Source organism: Apium graveolens, chromosome 6 (assembly GCF_009905375.1).
Source record: "Apium graveolens cultivar Ventura chromosome 6, ASM990537v1, whole genome shotgun sequence".
NCBI lineage: Eukaryota > Viridiplantae > Streptophyta > Magnoliopsida > Apiales > Apiaceae > Apium > Apium graveolens.
Window position 1 is genome coordinate 75,340,585 of NC_133652.1, and position 10,891 is coordinate 75,351,475.

A 10,891-nucleotide genomic window follows, 5' to 3' on the forward strand; every position below is an offset into this window, starting at 1 on the left:
AATTAGCCAAAGTGTCCACCTTCATTGTCAAAGCCTTAAGTTGGGCAGCTATAGCAATTATTGCATCCAACTCCAAAATTTCTGCTACTTTTCCCTGAGTCAGTCTCTGGGAAGGATTCTGGTACTCATTAGCAGCCATCTGTTCAATAAGTTCATAAGCTTCATCGTAGCTCTTAGCCCACAAGGCTCCTCCTGATGCTGCATCAAGCATGGGCCTAGAAGTAGGACCCAATTCATTGTAGAAACAGTTGATAATCATCCAATCAGGCATGGTGTGGGCACTTCCTTAGCATCTCCTTATATCGATCCCAAGCCTCACACAGAGATTCCCCAGTTTGCTGCGCGAACTGGGTAAGAGCATTCCTGATCGCTGCAGTCTTCGCCATGGGAAAAAATTTAGCTAGAAACTTTTGAGCAAGATCTTCCCAAGTTGTTATAGACCCTGCCAGTAGAGAGTGTAACCAGTACTTAGCTTTGTCCCTCAAAGAGAATGGGAAGAGTCGCAGCTTGATAGCATCTTCAGTCACACCATTGAACTTGAAAGAGTCGCAGATCTCGATGAAATCCCTGATGTGCATGTTGGGGTCTTCGGTAGGAGAACCCCTAAACTGAACTGAGTTTTGTATCATCTGGATCGTGTTGGACTTGATCTCAAAAGTTTTAGCCGCGATGGCTGGTATAATGATGTTAGACTGAAAGTCATTAATCTTTGGCTTAGAATAGTCCATCAAAGCCTTCGAATTTTCTGCTTGATCACCCATAGCTACTATAATTGGCTCTTTAAATTTCTCTTCTTCTTCTACCTTCTTTTCTTCCTCAAAAACTTCCCTGCGAATTACCACAAGTTCTTCCTCGGCTTTATCCAGTGTTCTCTTACGAGTACGCGAACGCGTATGCATACACCCTCGCTAGATCACCTGAAATAAAACAAGGAAACAAATAAGTAACAATGTCCAAGTCAATGAACTTTAACGAACACTGATGGAAAGCACATAAACTAGTAATTAACACTGCAGTCCCCGGCAGGGCGCCAAAAACTTGTTAGTCGCTAAACACGCGCTAATATTACACGCAAGTATACGAGTTCGCAAGTAGTATAAGATATAAATCAGATTCGATCCCACAGAGACTGTATTGGTTAACTAATTAATGCATGCACCTAAGCAACAATGTATGGTTATTATTCAATGCTAAGACGATAATAAGTGGGGATGTTTATAACTAAGAATTAACTAATAATTATAACTACGAGAATAAGATTGATTGAATTAATATGAATGACAGACATGGGATTCTAACGTCATTAAATACTTCATTCAATAGCCTTATTATTCTCAATCTTAGCATGTAATGGTGATGACACTAATCAGACAACACGAAACTGATAAACGTCAACTTTCGTTGCACGAGTACCATTCTACCAGACATCCACAAAAGAGATAGAAGCTGAATAGGCACCAATTATATTGAGACCCTATATGTCTATAGAATTTGACAACATAACGGTTTAAGTATAAGTTATCTATCTTGATTACATAGGGCAAGTAAGATGGTTAAAATTACCTATGAATCATGCATATCAATACATGAACCTATGCTAGCATGGCAAGTTCTAAATCCTTAAATTCACTTTCGCTTCATTAAGAATTAACACACTATCTTATAAGTTCGTGACGCTCATAAGACGAATATGCACAACCAATACTAGGATATCATACAATCACCACACACTAAGGCATCAAACAATTTAACTAAAGAAATCCATAAATAAATCCTCTAGAACCCCACGATAACGATTAGCCCATAATCGAACTCATCGCCAACGTGGGTTCCAATGAAAACATGATATAGCAAATGTAGTCTTTATATGAATAAATAAACCAAAGTATAATCAAGAATATAGGTTCAGCAAAACAAGAAACAAGCATCCAAATTACAACTCAAAACAAAGATTCACAAGAATAAACTAGTCCGTCTTCGCCTTTGTTGAATTGTGCCAAAAGGTCTGTTGTCGTCTTTTCCATCCTTGATGTCTTGATAACTCTGAATATATCCTGAAAAATGACCTAAATTATGTTTATATAGTAGTTCATGCATCCCAGAAGTCCAGTAATTTGAATTATAAAAGAATCAGGATTTTAATATCCTGACCCAGCGCGGCCGCGCGAACTTTCTGCACTCCCGGCACGGCCGCGCGCAACACCAGCGCGGGCACGCCTGCCTTCTGCCAAAACTTCATTTTTTCTTCTTCTTTATTCCTTACAGCTTCAAGCCAATCTTCCAAGATTTTATTCCAGCACATCCTAAACACCATATTAGCATCAAAACAATGTTAATTCACCTGATTCACGAAGTAAAGCCTGAAATGCAAAAACACTTGAAAACACGTTATAACACAAATAACTTGAGTACAAATACACCAACTCAAAGCTTATTAGAGCATAAATAAGTGTCATAAATTCCACTTAACAGCTTTGAACATAGGTGAACCAACCTTTTTCAGAATAACTGGAACATCAACATTTTCATTTGCTTTCCCTTTTTCACCTACACCTTTCTTCTTATTGTTCAAGGCATCATAGTCAAGACCAATAGCAATATTAGCACATGGTTTGTTCTTCTCATGGTATTGTCCAATCAATTCAGATGCATTTCTGAAAGATTTCAACTTTACTTCATTCTTTTTCTAAATTCTCCCTTAACACAGCTTTAATTTCATTTACACACTTGTACTTCGTATAGGCATTTTCTTATTTCACGGCTTCATGCTCTACCAATAATAATTCAGTCTCTTATTTCTCATTTTCAAGTTTCTAATTTATCTTTGTCAGTCTTCTAACCTCTTCATTAGCAGCAACCATACTTGTATGAATATGAAACATTTCTGTGCTCATCTTTTCAACATTTTCCTTATATTGACTCTCTTTTATCTGTGTTTTTTATGAGGATGACTCTCCTTGCTCCAAGGTCATAAATGCATAATTTCCAACTTCCTCATCTTCATCATTATCAGAATCATCACAACTCTTTCCCTCTGCAATATAGGCTTTGCATTGTTGCTCATTCAGAAGAGCTTCATACTTAGCTTCCAGTTCAAGATAAGATTTATCTTTCTTTGCTTTCTTGGGTTTTCTGTATTCTGTAGCAAAATGGCCTAGCTCATCATAGCTGTAGCACCTTATTTTTGATCTGTTAACAGATCCAGTTTTGTAACCATTTTTGCTATCAGATGTGTACTTCCCTTTTCCTTTCCAGCTGCTGTCTTTGTTGAATGATTGTCCTTTACCCTTGAAGAATCTTGGCTTCTTAACTCTAATTTTAGAGAACTTTCTTGCCAAATAGGCCATCGACTGATCTAGCTCATCAAGTTCATCCAAGGTGTAGAACTCATCTTCTTCCAATTCCAGTATGACTTGTTCCTGTGAATCATTATTTCTTTGCTCACTTGTTGAGACACCTGATGTCTGGGATCTTGGCTCATCATTAAAGGTCTGGCTTTCATTGACAATTAGAGCACTTGAGCCATCTACAACATTCCCTTGACCAGCCCTTAATGACTTCCTTTGAATCATTTCCAATTCATATGTTTTTAAGATTCCATACAGAACTTCCAGAGTTATTCTACTTAAGTCTCTCCCTTCTCTGATTGCTGAAATTTTCTGTTCCAAATGGTCAGGGAGTGTGAGAAAAAACTTCAAGTTCACTTCTTCAGCTTCATAGTATTTGTCATGCAGCTGCAAGTCATTAATCATCTTGTTAAACCTTTCAAACACATCAGTAATACTTTCTTTTGGCTTATCCATGAAACCCTCATACTGTGAAATCAATATCCTTCTTTGATTTGACCTAACTTCTTCAGTTCTTTTACACAATATTTCTATCTTTTACCAGATCTACTTAGCAGTGTCACAATTGACAATGTTGTTGTACATTACATTGTCAAGTGACTCTATTAGGATCAACTACAAACCATTATCCAGGGAGACTTTTTCTTTCTCAGGCTCAGTATACTCTGAAGGATTTTTAGGAGCATAATGAGCTGGGATGACCATGTCTCCATCTGTAGATTCATCAAATCTAACCATAGGAGTGAAGGGCCCATTTTTGAGAATCTGAATGTATAGTGGATCGGTCATCCTGATAAACAGCAACATTTTCTTCTTCCAAAGAGTGTAGTTAGTTTTATCAAAAGTAGGGATTTTTAATGCTATTGATTTTCTGTGTATTCATTCTTCCAAAATCTTGAATCTGTTTACTTTCATATTTTGCTCTGATACGACTTGTTAGGTAATGAATAACACACGAAGGGGGGTGAATGTGTTTAAATGTTTTTCTGCTTTTCTTGATTTGTTTATGATGGTGAACAAAGTAAATTTAACCTATAGTGAAATGTGTTAAAACTGAAATTAAGCAAGTAAGAGTAAAGAAAACAGATCTTTCAAAACTCACTTAATTTATATTAAAATTAAGAATGTTTTGCTACAAAATTTCTAGGCTCTTTGTTGGTAAAGAGCTTAGCTTCTTCCTTGAGAGAATACAAGATTTTTCTGATCTAAATTATTACAACTAACAAAGCATCCAGTGTTTACTTTATAGAACAGTAAACACTGGTTATTACACAGCATGCAACAGCATGCACTAAACCCTATTTATATAATCAAATCTTTCTATTTCTGGCTTAGTGTATCTTTCTAATATTGCATGCCTGTGACTTTACTCTGCCAGTTAATCTTGGCCTTTGATCTTGTACTCTTCAAGCTGCTTTTCTAGACTTGTCAATCCAACTTGATTAGATTGTTTGTTGATTGATAATCTTGGATATTGAACTAGTATGCATTTTGTACTTTGAGTTTTACCTCGAGATCTCCAGTTTGGCATGTAGAGAACTTAACATCTCGATAAGTATATCGGCTTATCGAGATCTCTAATTACTCTACAGTTGTTTTGACTAATCGAAGTCTATGAGTTCTCTATAAGAGAATTTAGCTTGTCGAGATCTCTCATCATCATGTCTTCATTTTGGCTTATCGATATCTCTGAGTTCTCTAGTGACCAATTTAACTTGTCGATTAATCAGAGTTCTCTAGTGATATTTTGACTTGTCGATATCTTAGAGTTCTCTAGTGATATTTTGACTTATCGATATATCAGAGTTCTCTAGTGAAGAAATGACTTGTCGATATCTCTGAGTTCTCTAGTAGCTTTCCTGACTTCTATATAAGTCATTATGGAGTTCTCGAATGACTTCTCTATAACACTTAATCTGTGACTTGTAGAGTTCTTGACTTAAAATATTTTTCTCAAAACAGATTTATTCAATCTCCAAGGTTCTTCATAATTCTTCTGAGGCATGATCTTCTTCCAGATAGAATTCTTAGGCTTGATACTGTTTACAGAAAAAGACTCCAATCTGCTCCATTTACATTTTTACAGACTTAAATGTTACAATATATAATGCAAACATAAATTATCATACAACTTACTTAGGGTTGTCAATTTGACTTAGTCTTGATATTGTACAGGCATGTCTTGCACAACACAAGTCTACAAAAACAGCTTGAAGAGTGCAAGATCAAAGGCCAAGATTAACTGGCAAAGTAAAGTCACAGGCGTGCAAGATTAGCAAAGATACACTAAGCCAGAAATAGAAAGATTTGATTATCTAAAAATAGAGTTCAGTACATGTTGTTGCATGTTTTGTTATAACCAGTGTTTACAATTCTATAAAGTAAATACTGGATGCTTTGTTAGTTGATTTTGTAGCAAAACATTCTTAATTTTAATATAAAATTAAGTGAGTTTGAAAGATCTGTGTTCACTGTTCTTACTTGTTTAATTCGGTATTAACACATTTTACAACAAGATTTAATTTACTTTGTTCACCACCTTAAACAATTCAAGAAAAGCAGAAAAACACAAAAACACATTCCCCCCTCTGTGTGTGATTTATTATCTAACAGATTATATTAAGGTTAACATTAATACTAAAGATACAAAATAATTGGCCGGAAAAAGCATAAAACAGAATAGCCAAGGCAAGTTTAAAGACAAGGCAATTATAACACCAAAGAGGCATTAAAATTACGATAAGGTAAAATAAAGTCAAAATAGAATGAAGTAAAATGCTTATAAAAGCCTGTAAGCAAACCAAGTTATTCCCGAAGACAGATAAAATATCTGAAGTATGAACCGAAGAGACCTCAGGCAGCTCATTTAGCCCTCCCCTCGGATGATTAGGTTCGTCATAGTCGAACCCGATACAACGGTCTTGAGGAAGCTTATTTGCCTTTTTGCCTAATTTTCTGGCCAACCGAGACTAAGTCTTCCCAAAGAATTAAGCCATTAAGAAAGTCCCTAAGATGGGCCGAATAAACGTACTTTGTCCGAAAAAATTCAACCAAAGTCCAGGGATATGTTGAAGGCCCGTCTGGATGAACTTGTTTGCTACATCGGTTGAAGACACAAAATCTCATGGATGTTTCCCGAAGTAGGCCCAAATCGGGAACCCAATTCGAAGGAAGCCCAAATAGTTTAATTAGTCCACAACGCTTTTGAAGCGGAGGTAACGGACATACATGCCACATTCTCCCTCACAATTCTGAGTTCACTCAACTGACCATCAGAAACGGAAAAAACCTAGTACAAATATTGGTCCTGGTTTTTTCTTAAAAGAGACACAATTTCATACATACTATTTGTTATACACAATTATATCTTCTACAAGCACTTGTACATTCCATTAAACTCACGAAAGACCAATTATTGATTCTTACACCATAGGTGAATCGGTGGGACAATCCCTCGCATTTTTCTCCTTGCAAATCCAATTGAAGGCCACAATGCAGAATATTGGTTCCAACATAATTTTTGTACAGAAGCAGCAAAAATCTATTCATTTTAGCAGAAATGGTAAAACTGCTATTTTTCATTTCTACCAAGCTATAAACGCCATTTAAAATGGTTTCCCTAATAAAAAAGTCTCTATCGGAATTTTTATTCCCCTTATTCTTCCCTTTGGGAACTCAAAATGCCACATTTTCGAAGGTTCGAGATCCATTTTCATGTAGTTAGAAAATGTGATTTGATTACTAACTGGTTTAATTTCTTTATTGGATATTAAGATATTTTTGTTCTACTTTGAAACAAGCCAAGAAACACGAAATCATAATATGTAGAATATTATCACTTTGAGGTTCAAAAAAGACTCACGCAGTTGAATTTTGTTAAAACTAGTTTGTGGAGGTATGTTGAGGAGCCTATAAAACACGTTTTTCATAATTTATTTTGAAAATTTTTGGCCGGTATAAAAATATTAGAGTTTTACTTTTATACAAGCCAGAAGAATGGAAAATTCGATATACAGAATTATACTAACTTTAGCTGCGAAAATGATTGTTGAACACTTATTTCGTACATATAGACAACATTACCTAATTATTGTCGTAACACAACAAAATGAATTTTTTTTGAAACATTTTGTGCCATATTTAAATGTTAACGTCCTAGTTTCATACAAGCCAAAAATGTTGAAAATTAGATATGCATAAGTATCCTAATTTTCAGCTACAAAAGCGAGTGGCGAATCTTCATTTCATATTTTTTTATAAAGTGTGCTAACATTTTATTCCTAAGTGTATAATTATACTAACATTTTGGTCACTTCATAATTGAAGCTGTTGTATGAAGATAATATCATTCTTCTCAATTCAATAATTGCGTTAAAGATAATTTATAAATAGAAACTGGATTGCATCTTATTCATATTGGATTACTGTCTTTTGAACCATATGTTTGGATTTTCGAACCATGCTCAATAACCAAGAGTCGTCCGTATTCTCTATATTTTCAACCACATATTAAGATTTCCTTATATACACCTCTTCTTATAATTATTTGTTTGTTGAAACGGCATTTCACATAACATCTCAAACATCTCTCACTTTATCAAACATCATAAAATTTTCAAACATTAATTCGCCATCTAAAGTGACATGGCAGGTTGTATTAGTGTTATTTGTTGTGGGGAAGAAGAATCATTGGAAAAGATGATGATATAAACTTTTCTTGTGATCCCAAGGTTATGCGCTATATAACTTTGGAACATCATTTAAAGAGTTGCTCAACATTGTTTACGAAATGATGAGCATAGGTCCTGCTTAATATAATGTTAAACTGAGCTTCAAGTATATGTAACTTGAAATCAGCAATATTATGATGAAATATTATCTGAGTCACATTACTAGTGAAATGGAAGTTAGTAGGATGTTGAGAGTCCCTGAGAAAATTCTCAACATGATGGGTGATGTCTCAATATATGTTCAAGCGAAAAAATCGAGGGGATAGATCATCTTCGTATGAGCCCAATATTCAGTTTGGATAAACACTCCTAAATGTTGCAAAAGATTATAGGAGGAGCGCTCAGTATACAGATTTTGGAAACCATTATCATGGTGGATGTAACACGCCTACTTCGAATATAATTTTAAAATATTTTTAGTAGTTTGTTATAAATTTTGTTAGAATAAATTATCTAAAAATGTGTGATGAAATAAAATTTAAAATGCATAATATAATTTATTTTACTTTTAAGATCTATTTGTATTAAATGAGTTGGAGATTAGAATTTAGAAAACATAATATATATATATATATGTATTTATGTGTGTGTGTAAATTGGACTAGTCTTACTAAACTGATGGGACAATTTAAAAGATTATGGACGGGGGGGTTTAATTACCTCAATTATATGCATTGGAATAAAATCTAAATTTATTTTATACAAAAGAAAAAGAAAGGAGAAACGTGGAAGTTGTTTAGGCAAGCAGGTGCACATGACTCGTTCATACCTATAATTAGTGTAAATAAATAAAAAAATCAAACTATTTTTACCCCAATGTTATTATACGCAATTGTTAATACTGAGTTGCTAGATTTCTATGCTTTGGATTTCTTCTGACAAAAAAAGGGTAAATCTCAGTCTTAATATAGTGATTATGTATGTAGATCATTTATCCATCATTGTTTTTCATATCTATATTCATATAATGGTAAACATAGTATATAACTTATGGAGTTTCTGGAAATTAAATCGTATTTATGCCTACTGATTTCTGATATCAAAACTGAATATATATGGGTTCCTGCGAAAAGAAGCATGTAAATCGGATTAAAACGAAGTAGATATGTGCAATCAAACTTTAGCCATTAGAGTAGACTTCGAGAAGAGAGAAAAATCGAATGGGTGAAAAGGGGATGATGTGGCATTTTATGATTGGATAAAATAGTAAAAGTATTATTTATTTTATTTGAAGACCTAAATGAAAGAATTAGTAAGTGTAAAGCATGAAATTTTAAGTAAATAATTTTCCGGGTTTAATGGTCGAATCAGATTTTGTGTTTGATAAATGAAAATTTATTTATATTTTTTTAATAATTAAAAAATAGTGAAAAATAGATTTGTTGAGAAGAACAATTTCTAAATATGGTTAAAAGGTATGAAACTAAATTATATATTATCTGATCATGTAGCATGATGATTAGGATTAGTTTGAGTGAGTAAACAAAGGTTTAGAATTATTTCTAAAAATAGAACATGATCGTAATGGTCAATAATCGATAAAAATGAAAGAGAATATTATTACACCACATGATCGCAACTAGTATACGATTATACATTTATTTTAAATGTTGAGGCATAAGATTGTGTATTTAAGATTGGTTGAATACTTTCAGAAGTAGGTTTAAAAGGGATACATATCGTCAGAGATAACGAGAATTCAAATACTTTAAGGCCTTTGTACTATAAGTATATTTAGTGCATTTTTTTGTTTATATATATATAATGTGTTGGACGATCTATGTTTTGTTGATTTGTGATTTGTTACAAGTAGAGCCGGCCCCACGGTCGGGCCGACCGTGCCGAGCTAAATTTCCGGCGGTTCGGTTCAAGAGCCAATTAAGTCGTGAACGGCCCGTATAGCTGCACGAGCCGTGCCGTGCCATGCCGAGTTGACAGAATATGAAGCCGTGAACGTCTCGTGAATTAAACGAATTTAACGGTTCCGGCGAGTCGGCGGTTCGGGGCGATTAAATAGGTCAGGCGAATAACTGGTGGTCGAATAACCGCGAATAACCGCGGGCCTTGTTTAAACTCTTGATTTGATTGACACTGAAGTGGCAGACAACTTCTGTTTACTTTTTTTTATTTTTTCTTTTGTTTTGTTTTTTAAATTTGTACAAACAAACTTTGCAAATAATTAAAAGTACAAACCCACCTTTTACTACTCCTATTTTTATTTGATAAAATAATTAAAACAAAATTGTTTTTTTAAAACAAAGTTGTATATACACACGGAATATACAAGTTAATTTATGTAGAGGCCTAAATTTAAATGTTACAACTAGAGTTATGGTTTTGTGTAATATTGAACTTAAATAAAGATTTAAAAGGAAAAAGATGTAATATAGTTGAATCAGTAAATAATTGACCTCTAAATAATTATTCAAATATTACTTTATTAAGGAAAAGGCTAAACTGAAACTCTATTAAAAATGTAATAATTACTGCAATTCGAAGAACAGGAAGCTCTAAATTCTGATTCATAATAAAATAACATTTTTATTTTGTTCGATTAATAAACATTTTCAATTTTTAACACATTTTAACATTTCAATTTTTCTTTTCAAAATTGTGTTTTTTTCGAATTTATAAAACTAACATGTTTATAATGAAAAGAGGACGGTACCTCTATAAATTTTATTAATTAAAAAAATGTTACAATTGATTTGAGAGGACTCCTCTCTAAAAAAATGGAACAAAACGTGTTTACATTTTAAATAAAATACAAAACATAACAAATTTTAAAAATACAAGGCAAAAATATGTTATCAA

At 33.6% G+C, this 10,891-nt stretch overlaps 1 non-coding gene across 1 annotated transcript; it reads left to right on the top strand.

Moving 5' to 3' along the window:
- The first annotated feature begins 264 nt into the window (after window positions 1–264).
- Window positions 265–371, top strand: LOC141670260 (small nucleolar RNA R71). The gene has a single exon (XR_012554499.1). It is a non-coding gene; the product is annotated as a small nucleolar RNA R71 (small nucleolar RNA).
- The last annotated feature ends 10,520 nt before the right edge of the window (window positions 372–10,891 follow it).